The following is a 14,555-nucleotide window of genomic DNA, read 5'->3' on the forward strand; positions in this document are numbered from 1 at the left end:
GGGGCCTATGTCCTGAATGTATTGCCTAGGGTTTTCTTCTATGATTTTATGGTTTTAGGTCTTTATGTTTAAGTCTTTAATCCATCTCGAGTTGCAGATTTTTGTTAAAACGGTGTGTAAGGAAGGTGCTCCAGTTTCAGTCTTTCGTGTATGATGGTCCTAGCAAGTTTTTCCATACACCTATTTATTAGAAACAGGCGCGAATCCTTTCCCATTTCTTGTGTTTTTTGTCGGCTTTGCGTCAAAGATCAGATGGGTTATAGAGCTGGTGTTGTTTATTTCTGAGGGCCTGCGTCTGGTATTCCTATTGCTCTAAGTATATTTTGTTTTGTTGGACCAGTACCATGCGCTGTTTGGTTACTATAGCCTGTGTAGTACAGTTTGAAGCAGGCTAGTGCTGATGGCCTCCAGCTTTGTTCTTTTTTTTGGTTTCCATATGAAGGGTTTAAAGCTGTAGCTTTTTCCAGATTCTGTGAAGAAAGTCAATGCGTAACTTGATTGGGATTAGCAGTTGAAATCTATAATACTTGGCAGTATGGCCATGTTCATGATATCGATTTTTCCTGTCCATGAGCATGGAATGGTTTTTCCCACTTATTTGATATCCTCTCTTATTTCCCGTGAGCAGTGTTTTGTAGTTCTGGCCTTGAAGACACCCTTCACACCCTTCTAATTTGGTATTCCGCTAGGTATTTTATTGCTCTTTGTAGCAGATGTGTAACATGTGGATTCACCTCTATGATTTGGCTCTCTGTTTGTCTGTTATTGGTGTGTAGAATGCTGTATTTTTGCACATTTGATTGTTGTATCCGTGAGACTTTGCTGAAATGCGTTACAGCCTAAGGAGATTCTGGTGCTGATACGGGTGGGTTCTAAATATATGCAATCATCTGTCATCTGCGAAACTAGAGACAACTTGACTTCCTCCTTTCCTGATTTGAATGCCTGAATAAGGAAGCTCTTTTTTGTTTTGTTTTTGTTTTTTATACTTAAGTTCGTTAGGGTACAGTGCACAACGTGTACGGTTTGTTACATATGTATACATGTGCCATGTTGTGTGCTGCACCCCATTACTCGTGTCATTTACATTAAGTATATCCTCCTAATGCTATCCCTCCCACTCCCCTCTCCCCACAATAGGCCCCAGTGTATGATGTTCCCCTTCCTGTGTCGCAAGCTGATCTCCATTGTTCAATTCCCACCTATAAGTGAGAAAAACAGCGTGTTTGGTTTTCTGTTCTTTGCAATAGTTGCTGAGAATGATTGTTTCCACAGCATCCATGTCTGCCTTACAATAGGACAGGCGAACACTCATCCTTTTTTATGGCTGCATAGTAATTCCATGTGTTATATGTGCCACATTTTCTTAATCCAGTCTGTCACTGATGGACATTTGTATTGGATTCCAAGTGCTTTTGCTATTGTGAATAGTGCGCCAATAAACATACATGTGCATGGGCTTTATAGCATCTATGATTTATAGCGTCGTAGGTATATACCCAGTAATGGGATGGGCTGGGTCAAATGGTAGTTTTTTAGTTCTAGATCCTTGAGGAATTGCCAACCCGACTGTTTTCCACAATGGTTGAACTAGTTTACAGTCCCAGGCCCCAACAGTGTAAATAGTGTCCTATTTCTCCCACATTCCTCTCTAGCACCTGTTGTTTCCTGACATTTTAATGATTGCCATTCTAACTGATGTGAGATGGATAGTGGTTTTGATTTGCATTTCTCTGATGGTGAGTGATGATGAGTATTTCTGAAAAGGGAACTCTTATACATTGTTGGTGGGGATGTAAAATAATATATCCATTGTGGAAAATGGTATAGAGTTTCTTTAAAAAGCTAAAACTACAACTACCATATGACCCAGTAATCTACTTCTGGCTACATATCCAGAGGAATTGAAATCAGTATATCAAAGAGATATCTGCATTCCCATGTTTATTGTAGCATTATTCACAATAGCCAAGAGATGGAAACTATATGTGTCCATCAATGAAAAAATGGATAAAGAAAATGTGATATATGTACATAGTGGAATAGTATTCAGCCTTAAAAAGGAGGAAATCCTGTCATTTGCAACAACATAAATGAATCTGAAGGCCATTATGCCAAGTGAAATAAGGTGGGTACAGAGAGACAAATACCACATGATCACTTATATGTGGGATCTAGTAAAGTTGAACTCATGGAAGTAGAGAGTAGAATGATAGTTACCAAACGCTGGGGGTGGGTGGAGAGGGAGGCTGAGGAGGCAGGGAATCAGGAGTTGCTGATCAAAGGGTACAAAGTTTCAGATAGACAGAGGAATAAGGAGCTGTTAATCAAAAGATACAAAGTTTCAGATACAGGAGGAATAGATTTTGAGATTTATTTCACTCCAGGGTTACTATAGTCAATAATAACATAGTATATTTCAAAATAACAAAGAGAGTAAATTTGAAAGTCTCACTATGAAACAGTGATAGGTAAGCAAGGTGAGAAATATGTTAATTAGCTTGATTTAATAATGCAACTTTGTATACATATATTAAAATATCACATTATGCCCCATATACATTTATAACTATTATTTAACAATAAAAAATAAAAGTAGTCACGTGCTAGTAAATCCCTAGCTACCAGGAAAGAGCAATTTCACATATTCTCTGGAGGAAGACATCTTTATCCTAGGTCTTAAAGAATCCCCACAAATAATTTTTCAAGAACAATGATCGGCATAGAGTAAAATAAAATCTAATATCTAAAGAAACAAGGCCTTATGAATTAGACCCAGCAGAAGGAAACAGACCCACATGGATTTCAGATATTGAGCTTATCAAACAGAGATCACAAAACTATGCTAACCATTTCTGAAGAAATACAAGAGCAAGTTTGAAAACATCTTCAGGGAGCAGAAACTATGAAGAATGATGTAACATATTTGAAAAAGAACTAAATAGAACTTCTAGAAAAAATAGTCTAATAACTGATATTAGAAACTCAATGTGTGGGTTTCACAACAGATTGAAAACGTTGAAGATGACATTTGTAAACTAGAAGATACGTTTGAAAAAATTAATGAGGATAAAGCATACAGAGACAAAAAGATAGAAAACATGCAAAAGAGGTTGAGAGACATGAAGAGTAGAGTAAGAAAGTCTAAGATACATTTAGTTAAAGTCCTAGGAAAAAGAGTCAGAAAGCGGGGCCATGAGCAATATTTAGAGTTAATAGTTAGAGTTATTTTTAAAAACTAAATAAAATAATACACAGTTTCAAGAAGCATAAACAATCTCGAGAAAGATAAAAAATATTTCATCATAGACAAATCACACTGAAACAGTGGAGTACCAGAGATAGGAATAAAAATCTTAAAAGCAGACAGAGATGAAGTATTACCTTTAAAAGAGCAACAATTGGACCGAAAGGTGACTTCTAGCCACAAAAATGGAAGACAGAATTCTTCAATGTGTTGAAAATAACTACCAATCTAGATATTATACCCAGTTAATATTTGGTTTTAAAATGAGGAGAAAACAAATATTTTAACTAAGAAAATCTGTCAGTGTTTAACACAAATAGACTCTCACTAAAGGAAATTCTAAGCAATATACTTCAGGCAGAAGAGAAGCAATATCAAATGGAAGGTCTGAGAAGCAAGAAGAAATTAAGAGCAAATAAAGTGATAAACGAGTATATTCAAACAGTACTAATACATCAAAATACATAACAATAATAACATGTAAGTTGGGTGGGTGAGAAAATTGGGTTAAATGTTCCAAGATTCTAATATTGTCTATGGTGCAGCAAAGTATTGATTAATTTGGGGATTTGATAACTTAAGCATAGTATTATAATATAAGGAACCACTAAAGGAAAGGAATAGCAGGTATATATTCTACACTAGTAGAAGGAAAAATAGAATGATAAAAAATAATCCAAAAAAAGACAAATGGGAATAACAAAGAGGATAGGTAGGACACATGGAAGCACACAATAAGCTGATAAATTCAAAATGAAACATACTGGTGGTTACATGAAATGTAACTTAATGCTTCTGGTAAAACTGTTAGTCCAAACTGAAAACTACTGAATTGTCCATCTACAGTAGAATGGATAAATTGTAGCATAGAAATACAATGGAATATTATTGCAAATATAATAAAACACAACAAACTGTAGCCATATACAGCAGCATGAATGAATCAAACAAAAAATACTAAGCCAAAAAACAAGACACAAAAGAATGCATATAATACATTCCATTTAAATAGAGTTCAAAAGTGGACAAAATTAAACTACCTCGTTTAGGGATGCATATATAAATGGTTAAACTATTTTAAAAGTAATGATACCATTGTCATTAAAGAATAGAGTAACAGTTACCTTTGGGAAAAAGGAAGGTTTATGATCAGGGCAAGACACATTTGGTCAGAGGCTTTGGAACTGGCAATGTTCTATCTTTTATCCTGAAAATGACTCTATGATGTCCACTTTATAAATATATATAAAAATGTACATGAATATAGATTATATTTAATAATAAAATGTTTTCAATCATAAATTTAAAATGGTAGGGGAAGTGACTGTTCTCCTGTAATATGATTTATTGTCAGCCTTGTATTCTGTGTATTATATAATTTTGAGTACATGCAAAGCACTATAGTAGGAGTGCTGGGGGATGTGTTTCTGACTTCAAGAAACTTATAATCTGTATGGTGGTTTCCAAACTTTTCAAGTTTGATGTTGCAGTTTTAACCTGAAAAGTGTCAAACACCAGCAATTATTTTAGTAGCTACTTCATATCCAAAGTGTCTATTAATTGAGATGGGAGAAGCTTTTATTAAATCAATAAGGTTTTTAGTGAATTTTCATTTTATTGTTTTATTAATCACAACACATCTAGCTGCTTGTAAAATAAAAGAATGTATCCATATGTGTCAAGTATTTCATTTGTAATGTCATTCATAATGCCTTATGTGTATATTCATTCATTCAATCACAAAGCTTTATTGAGATCTACTTCTAGCCTGACACAATGCCTATTGGTTCATAGACTCCAGGCAATATTTTTAAGTCCTCTCTGCATAGATACAGTACCCAAGTTAAGAATCATTGATTTATACCACCTGATCATAGTAATGTCTCTATGCTGAGAACTTCACACAAATACATTAGAGAGACACAAATTTTGCCTCTAAATAAAAAAGGCACATTAAATAAAAAAGGCTCTGATGCAAAGCGATGTCTGTGTATACATAGAAGGAATAAAATGATATTTTCTTTCAGAATATTGGCCTTTTTATTTGTCTAGCAGCCATTATTTATCTAAGATTCATCACAAGCATTGGACATTGCTCTTGGACTCAAATGTATGTTATTTTTGTATAATAATTTTAATCTTGTGTATTTTATCAAATTCATTTCCAGCTCTGCCCCTTCCTGCAGTGCAGCATAGGAGGAAAGAGAATGGAATGTAGAGCAAATCTTCACTCTTCACTTCAACAAGTAACATATCTGTATCAGTGAAGAATCTTTTGCAGACAAGCAACCTGTTTTGCACATGAAACTGGTAAGTTGAGGAGGAACAGGCACAGCTGAATCCAGGCGTAGTTTCATCCAGGATGTCAATCAATACCACTTTTTATTTTATTTTATTTTTTAGTTTTTAAATTTTTTGTGGGTACATAGTTGGTATATGTATTTATGGGGTACATGAGATGTTTTGATACAGGCATGCAATGTGAAATAAGCACATCATGGAAATTGGGGTATCTATCACCTCAACCATTTATCCTTTGAGTTATAAATAATCCAATTACACTCTTTATTTTAAAATGTACAACTAAGTTATTATTGACTATAGTCACCCATTTGTGCTATCAAGTAGTAGGTCATATTCATTCTTTTTTTTTTTTTTTGTATCCATTAACTATCCCACCTCCCTGCCAGCCCGCCACTATCCTCCCCAGCATCTGGTAACCGTCCTCCTACTCTCCATGTCCATGAGTTCAATTGCTTTGATTTTTAGATCCCACAAGTAAGTGAGAACCTGAGATGTTTGTCTTTCTGTGTCTGGCTTATTTCACTAAACACAATGATCTCCAGTTCCATTTATATTATTTCAAATGACTGTATGTCATCCTTTTTTTTATGACTGAATAGTACTACATACACAACACCTCTCGTGTGCTTGCTCTCCCCTCTCTTATCTTTGCTTTCTTCTATGTTGGTTTCATTCTCAGTGAGATCATATCCAGGTAGCTTAATTTTGGATATGAAGTTAACTTTTAATTAACTTCATATCCAAAGTTCCCAGGCCGGCAATATCCCTGACCAGTACAGATTTATGTTCAATCAGTGTGATAATCCCAGTAGAAAGATAGTAGCTTCTCACTGGAGAACTAAGTATCTGTGTCATAAGAACACATTCCTCTGACCTGTAACACCTAGAACACTGAGATAATTTTAAAAAATATACAGAGTCTGGCAGAGATCATCTTGCCAGAGGGATACTGATAAATTTTACAGGCTACAAAATTAAACTATTTCCAGTCTCTTCCTAACAACCATATATTCTCCCTAATATATACCTCTTCACCAAAAGAAAGTAAAAAAGCAAAAGAAGAAAACAACATTGCAAAATTATATTATCCAGGGCCTTGTATTTTCTTTAATCACTCAAGAGTCTATGACTAAAATGAAGTTAGCAGAAGAAAGTTCTTCTGGTTTTACTTATCAGCAGAAGTGGTTCCAATCAGAAAATGTTGAAACTAATAGTGCTATTCAGGAGCAATCAGTTATTTATGAACCACAGAAGGAAAAGAGAATAAGCCAGCTATTAAAAGTCGTAAACCTTTAGAAGATTACACAGAGACTGATAGGAAGAAGTAAATTCAGAAGTTTTCTGCTAGTTGAGTTAGTAACCTACCTAATATAACAAGTATCAATCATTGGCATATTCATTTTATCCTTCAAAATGAATTATAGAGTACTCAATAATACTTAAACATAAAGACATGCACTGGAAGTGATTAGCTATGGTTTTGGTATAATCACCCCTTCTGAACCAACATACTATTCATGTTTCACTCAATAAATATTAGGCACCTATTCTACACCAAGCCCTGACCAAATGCTGGGGATACCGTGTTGGTTGGAGAGCGAAAGTCCCTGCCTTCATAGACAATTGCATTCTGATGAGTGAAACCTGGTAAATGCCTTAGCCAGAATGTCTAGCATTCTGCCTGTGCTGGTACCTGTCTGGAATTTTTCATTTCTCCTATCATGCTGTTGGATTTTATACTTCTTTGTTCCACTCAAAGCACTGCTCTAGTTTAGTCGTCAGCATTCCACTGCAGATGAATTGCTTCCCTGTAATTAGGCTGATTTGCAGAGTTCTCAGACCTAAGATGGCTGGAATTTCAAACCTTTGCATGGTTACCATGCACATTCCATCACATTCACTTCTATTCCTTTATTTCTGTTCCTATTCACTATGAGAGAAACCCACATAATGGCAGGTATAGTGTCCCTCAAGTATGAGTGTGCTCTGAAAGAAAATGCTCTCTGCTCATGAGCACCTTCTGCAAAGATCATTTTTTTCCAAGAGGGCTTTTATAAGCTTCCCTGAATTAAATGGAAGAAAAAAAATCTGTCTGTGGAGCAGTAGCCTGAAGATATCCTCCTTGGTCAGAAATTGTTTTCACTATGATCTCACCATCAGGTATACCCCATTCACCATCTCTGCACAAATCCCTGTTCTGTAGGTTAAAAGTTCCCCTTTTATACTCCCAGGTTTATACCCAACACAAATTATGTGCTTATTCACCAAAAGACATGGAGGATAACATTCACAGTAGCACCATTCATAATAGCTTCAAATTGGACACAACCTAAATGTCCATCAACAGGAGAATGGATCAATATATTGTGGTATATTCCTACAACAGGGTGCTATACATCATGACAGCTGACAAAACTCAGCTATACTGAACCACTTGAATGAATCTCACAAGCTAACAGCACAAGAATCCAGATAAGCAAGAATGCATAAGATGTTCCATTTACATAAAGTTCACAACCAGGCAAAGTTAATGTAGAGTTTTGAAATGGTTCACTTTGCGATGGGAGAGAGGGAGAGTGTTTGGCAGAGGGCATTGTGGGTCTTCTGAGGTGCTAGTAACATTCTATATCTTGACTTGGTTTCACAACTATGTTCATTCTGTGATATCTATTGAACTATACACTTAGGATTTATGCACCATTTTCATGAAAAAAGAGTTTTTCTTAATAAAATGTATCCATTTGCTGCATTTACCAAGGTTTTATTTAGGTCCCACTTTCACAGGGGAGCAGCTCCTCGCCATTCCTGGGGCCACACAGGGCTAGGAAGGTTTTCTCCCTGGGTAGCTGGAAATTGTGTTACTGTATATTTGTGGAGAGACAAAGTCACACTCCACATGGAAAAAGCCAAAGTTTGAAGAAGAAAGACAGTTCCAAATAAAGTGAGGCCATAATCAGATGATGAAAAATTAGCCAGAGACTGATGGGATCAAACCCCAGAAAGCTGGTATCTGGGGATGCGAGGTTATGGGGCACAGTGGTTACATGCACTGATGCTGGAACCAAAATCCCTGGGTAGATTTCCCAAATCCATTAACTTCTGTTTTGCTTTGGGCAGCTTCCTGAACCTCTCTGTGCCTCAGGCCCTCCTCTGTGAAATGCCCCTGAGAAGTCAAAATATAACACTTGTCAAGCACTCCCAGCTGTGCTTGTCCCATGCTGGGGGCTCAACATGTGTCAATGACTACATCTGCCTCATTTTCTGCTCTCACAATCCATATACCAGAGCATGGCTGTCCGCTGCTCACATGTTTTATAGGAAAGCAAGGGAAACCATTCTCTTTCTTCCTAGTCCTAGTTCCAAAGTTCGCAGGCCAGATACCTTTCCTGTCCGTAAAACTATGACTAGAGAACAGAGTCACATTCTATAAAATGACCTCTTCCACCAAACCATGTGAACTGGGAGTCAGACATTCAACAAAAGGGGCAGATCAGTTTCCAGACAAACAAGCGAGGAGTGATTTGAATGATACCAAGAGGAGTACAGTACAAATAGCATATTGGTGGGTCTGCCTTTCTTCAAAATGAATGAAACTGTGCCTTTATACACACAATGTAGAAGTGTACGTTAAGCCTGAGTATTTGTCCCAGATTTCACTCTCTGCTTAGATAAGTTAAGCCTTGTATTTCTTTGGCTAGAAATAAAACAAAGCAGGCCCCTTTCTGAGATAAACATTTTACATTTATTTTGTATCTCACTGGGTTTTTAATCTCATCACTTATCTCAATGCTTTGTTTCTCACTATTTTATCTCAGGGTTTCTGAATGTTCTCCTTGAATAAACAGTATAAACACAATAAACAGTGTAACAGGCAAGAACCCTGACATAGAAGTGGAGGCACATTAGCGGTAAGGCAACCAAAGACATTAAGATAAAGCAGAGAAAAACATGAAGTAGCTGGTGCGTGGGGCTTGGAGGAAAGAATTAACAGTGGTGGTTGTGGGAGAGCACTGCAAGCTGAAACAGTGTGCTAAATTTCAGGCGTTAGTAGAAATGTCAAATACGTGTGTGTGTAGGCAATTATAAACATGAGAAATGTGTAGAATGGTGTCTTACACAGAATAGGTGCTAAATGAATATTATCCAAATTAGTGAATGAATGAAAAGAGGAGAGACAAGGGATTTGCTCATTTACATGTAGGAGCTTTGAGAAGTCAAGGAATTTTAGGATTAAAAGGGACCAGTAAAGTCTATTCCCCTTACAAGTGGTTTGGCTTTGAATACCTCAGTCTCAGGTTTGAATCAGGAATCAGTAAGAAAGAGAGAAAAAGAAAGCAACACCGACACATGGATTTTTTTAGGGAGTTAAAAGCATTCTGGAATAATGGATGGCTGAAGGACCGTTTGTAGGGGGGAAAAAAGCTATCATGGGAGAATTGGAACGGACCCCAAGGAGGTCATCTATCATGTCATCTCTCTGTAGAATACAGAAATCATTAGCTGATGACAACAATACATTTGTGTAGTACTTCTAGTTCTGAAAGTGCAGTCAAAGACATTATCTCCATTAATTCTCACAAGCACGTAGGTATTCTTTTCTGGGACTCAAAGGAAGTTAGTAGCTCAGAAATAAGGGATGCTTGTTGATGTATAGAAGTCGCATTACCTCAAACAGACAGATGAAATGTCCTTTAAAAGATTCCTCCACAAAATAACATATTCATTTATGTAGTAACAGGGAGAGTTGTTGAGAATTAAATGATGAATTGTCTTTTCAAAGCTGTGAATTTATTGTATTACCTTGGAAAGTATCTTTACCTCCTCCTTCCAATATAATAGCAAGGAGAGCCACCAGGATGCTTTGGACAGTTATCCAAGGGGAAGGAGGATGATGCTTGGTGGGAAAGTGGGGAGTGGCCCCACCCTGGAGGTGACTTCCCAGGGACTGGGAAGAGTGGGATGTTCAGTGTGTTCTGGGTCTCACTTTGCACTGCTTACAAGCATCACAAGAGAAGGACACAACTTAGATGAGGGTGGTGGTGCTGGTAGGAGTGAGCGATTGCTGTGAGAGGTATAACTATAACCTACCTGGCGTGAGAAGCCTGACTGGTAGCAAAAGACTAGAGCTCAGCCCGTGCTGCACAAGAGGCAGATGTAAGGGACAGAGACCTTTCACTTCCATTGTCCTCATCTGCATACCTACTGGGATTTTGGTATGATCCATAGGAGATGGAAGAAAATTTAAAAAAGTAATATTGGAATTGTTACTAATCTTGGCAAATTAAGATTTGATTTGATATAGAAAAATAAAGACATACAATGTTTCTTACACTTGAGATGTCATGGAATGATGGTACATCTGTTAACCTTCATTCAACAAGCATTTATTGAGCACTTACTGTGAGCCAGACTTTCTAGTAGGTGTTGGGGATATAAGGGAGAATAATACAGAACTGGATCTTGTTTTTGAGTAGCTTGTTACATCTGTAATGGACAGATAGACAATTAAACAAGGAATAACCAGCCAGAGTGCTGAGTGTTAAAACAGGAGAAAGACAGGGATCTGAGACACCAGAAAAAAGGGGTTACGTAGCCTGCTCTAGGGGACAAAGACAGCATCCGTGCAGAAGTCACAGTTAAGCTGAGACCTGAATGATTCTGTCCTGCATCGCACAACACTTCCTTCCCACCACTGCTGTGCTAAGCATTTACCCCAGTTACATAGTATTTGCTATTTTCAAATCTCTCTCTCACTAAGCATTGAGCTCCCAGAGGTCTTACAGCATCATGTATATTATTTTAAAAAAAAGAAATCTTTGTATCCTCAGCATCTCTGATAGAGCTCCTACACTTAGTAGGCTTTCAATGCATAGCTGCTAAGTGACACAAAAATTGAATGAATGAATGAATGATGAATGGTGGGAGGCCTAATTGTGCTATACGGTAGAAATGCCAGTGTTCATCTGCAAAGGGTGCAGGCTGGATGCTGCATTCTAGTTAAGCAGTGTCACTACTGTGTCCTCCAGGCAGTCAGTTGCTGAGCATCCACTAATTAAGGCTACACTGCCACTCTGAGGGCAGTCTGGGTAGTGCCAGGATTGGACAGGACACTGATACCCGCTTTGTTTCTCAGCTTCAGGCTGGTGAAAGCACTAGCAATGCAGCCTCCTCTTTGAAGGAAATGTCTCTCAACTTCGTCACAGTCCTCCTTACTCAGGCAGCCCTCAGTCCTACTGCAAAGCCAGGGCATGAAGTCTTCTCTTAAAAGTGCAGTCTGGCTAAGGAAACTGAACCTCACTTTCATGGCACAATTTTGGGGACACAGAGGAATTGAGTCACATTCTTTTCCTTGTGTGTGGGTTGGAGAGGAGGAATCCAGCCCCTACCCCACCCCTCCCATTGCCCTGGAAGAGCCACCTGGGGTAAGCATGAAGCTTGCACACTCACCTCAGCACAGAAGGTAAATGCTTTAGCTGAAATATTCTCCTCTTTAGCGACCCTACTTCTCTCCCCTCCAGGGAGCTTTAAATGCTGGTGATTTCTGACCAGCATCCTGGAAGGGAGTAATGAACTAGCACCTGGGGCACCTTCCTCGCTTGTCTCCTGGCCAGTACCCCAAACTTCTGTCCGGCCGTTACTGTGTGGCTCAATGAACTGGGGGCAAGAAAATCTAGATTATAACCCTGGGCTTGCTGATTCCTATGCATTACACCTTTGGTTAGTTGATTAATATCTTTGAACCTCAGTTAGCTGATCTACAAAATAAATATTGATATACCTGACCTATCTTACAGGGCTGTTAAAGAATCAAATGGTACAAAATGTGGAATGCCCTTTGTGAACCCTAAAGCACTACACACATGCAAAGTATTATTATGTCCAATACGTCTGAAAATGTATGAAATAAAGATTCCATGGAAATGTACTTTCTTTTTTTTTTTTGAGGCGGAGTCTCGCTCTGTCGCCCAGGCTGGAGTGCAGTGACCAGATCTCGGCTCACTGCAAGCTCTGCCTCCCAGGTTTACGCCATTCTCCTGCCTCAGCCTTCCGAGTAGCTGGGACTACAGGCGCCCGTCACCATGCCCGGCTAATTTTTTTGTATTTTTTTAGTAGAGATGAGGTTTCACCATGTTAGCCAGGATGGTCTCAATTTCCTGACCTCGTGATCCACCCACCTCGGCCTCTCAAAGTGCTGGGATTACAGGCTTGAGCCACGGCGCCCGGCCGGAAATGTACTTTCATGTTGTGAAATCCTCACTGTCTCTCTTTGTTAATCCAGGGAAACCACTGACTAGTATTTCTTTCACTTGATTGTCTCATTTCTTTCACTGATTAATTCATTCAAAAAGCAGTTATGAGCAAAATTCAACATCAAAAATATTGATTGAGTGCCTATGATATGCCAGGAACTGTTCTTGGTGCTGGAGATACCACAGATATTAAGGCAGATATATCCCTGCTTTCCTGCACTGGGGTTAGAGCAGGGAGTAAAATGGCAGTCCCTGCCTTTAGGAGTTGACAGTCTAGTGAGAAAGGGAGGAATTTAAAAACTAATCATATGAATCACTATGTGTGTGTGATATGGTTTGGTTCTGTCGCCACCCAAATCTCATGTCCAGTTGTAATTCCCAATGTTGGGGGAGGGACCTGGTGGGAGGCGATTGAATCATGGAGGCAGATGTCCCCATGATAGTGAGTGAATTCTCATGATTGTGAGTGAATTCTCAAGATATCTGGTTGTTTGAAAGTGTGTAGCACTTCCCCCTTCACTCTCTTTCTCTTCTGCCACCATGTGAAGAAGGTGCTTTCTGCCATAATTTTAAGTATCCTGAGGCCTCCCCAGCCATGCCTCCTGTACAGCCTGTGGAACTATGAGTCAATTAAATCTCTTTTCTTCATAAATTCCCCAGTCTCAGATAGTTCTTTATAGCAGTGGGAGAGTGGACTAATACAGGCTGTATGTGGCAACATTAAGCTCTCGTTAAGGACACAGGGAAAAAGAAAATGTTTAATATTGTTGTTATCCTCTTGTCCTCACGAACCCTCAACTGCTAGTGGGAAAATTAACTAGTGTCCAATGTCATTAGACTCCATTCAATCCAATATTTTATACAATCCTCAGTCAGGCAATGCTCAGAATCCCCAGCAAAATGTTCAGCTTTTCCGGTTGTCCTCCTTCTGTTTTGGTTCTGAAACTAGCATCTCAGTTTATGGGGGGAAAGTAGGGCGTTGCAGGGAGGAGTGTCATTTCCAGGACATGAGGCACAAGGGAAGAGTTGGGGTCCTCTAATGTGTCTTCTCTGTCTTCTGGTCTCCAGAGAAGTGCCTCCTGTCCTCCTATGTGCTGGTAAAGTCTGTGCTAGTGTCACTCAGACCCTCTCTTGGCTCTGTCAGATCCTGGGATTAACCCTTGGCTTGCTTGTCCCCACTGCCTGCATCTGCTGGCTGCAAAACGTAGGCCTCTGCCACATTTGCTCTCCAGTCTGTTGGCTTGACAATGTACTCCTAACCTCTACTGTGAGAGTCACCTCACTCTGCAATGGCTAAGCTAGTAGCAGAGGTACTGACTTTCTATTCCACACCTATTCAACTTGTGAACTGAAGGGACTCAGAAAAGTTAAACCTCAGGGCCTCTCTCTGCTGGACCAAATCACACCATTAGATCTGTAAGAGCTTCCCCAGAGACCAAAATGAGCAAGGGCTGTAAATCTTTTACTGACCTAGTGAGTTATGCCCAGTACAGTCCAGATGAGAAATATGGGGACCCCCGCACCCTGTTTTCCTCTTGCTGTCTGCCTTTGCCTCTGTCTACCAGTGCTCAGGCCTGGGAAATGATATCTGTATGATATCTGTCTCATGATACCTTTAGTGAGTCTCATGGCTTCACTAAATACCCTCCAGGAAAACTTGGATCTAAGTTCCTTTTCCCAGTGAACTCTTTATCCCTGCTCGCTACCTGGCTTCTTGCAGCTACTGAGCTTTATCCACGCTGCTGTCCATACAC

Source organism: Rhinopithecus bieti, unplaced genomic scaffold (assembly GCF_001698545.2).
Source record: "Rhinopithecus bieti isolate Rb0 unplaced genomic scaffold, ASM169854v2 scaffold_71999, whole genome shotgun sequence".
NCBI classification, from domain to species: Eukaryota; Metazoa; Chordata; class Mammalia; order Primates; family Cercopithecidae; genus Rhinopithecus; species Rhinopithecus bieti.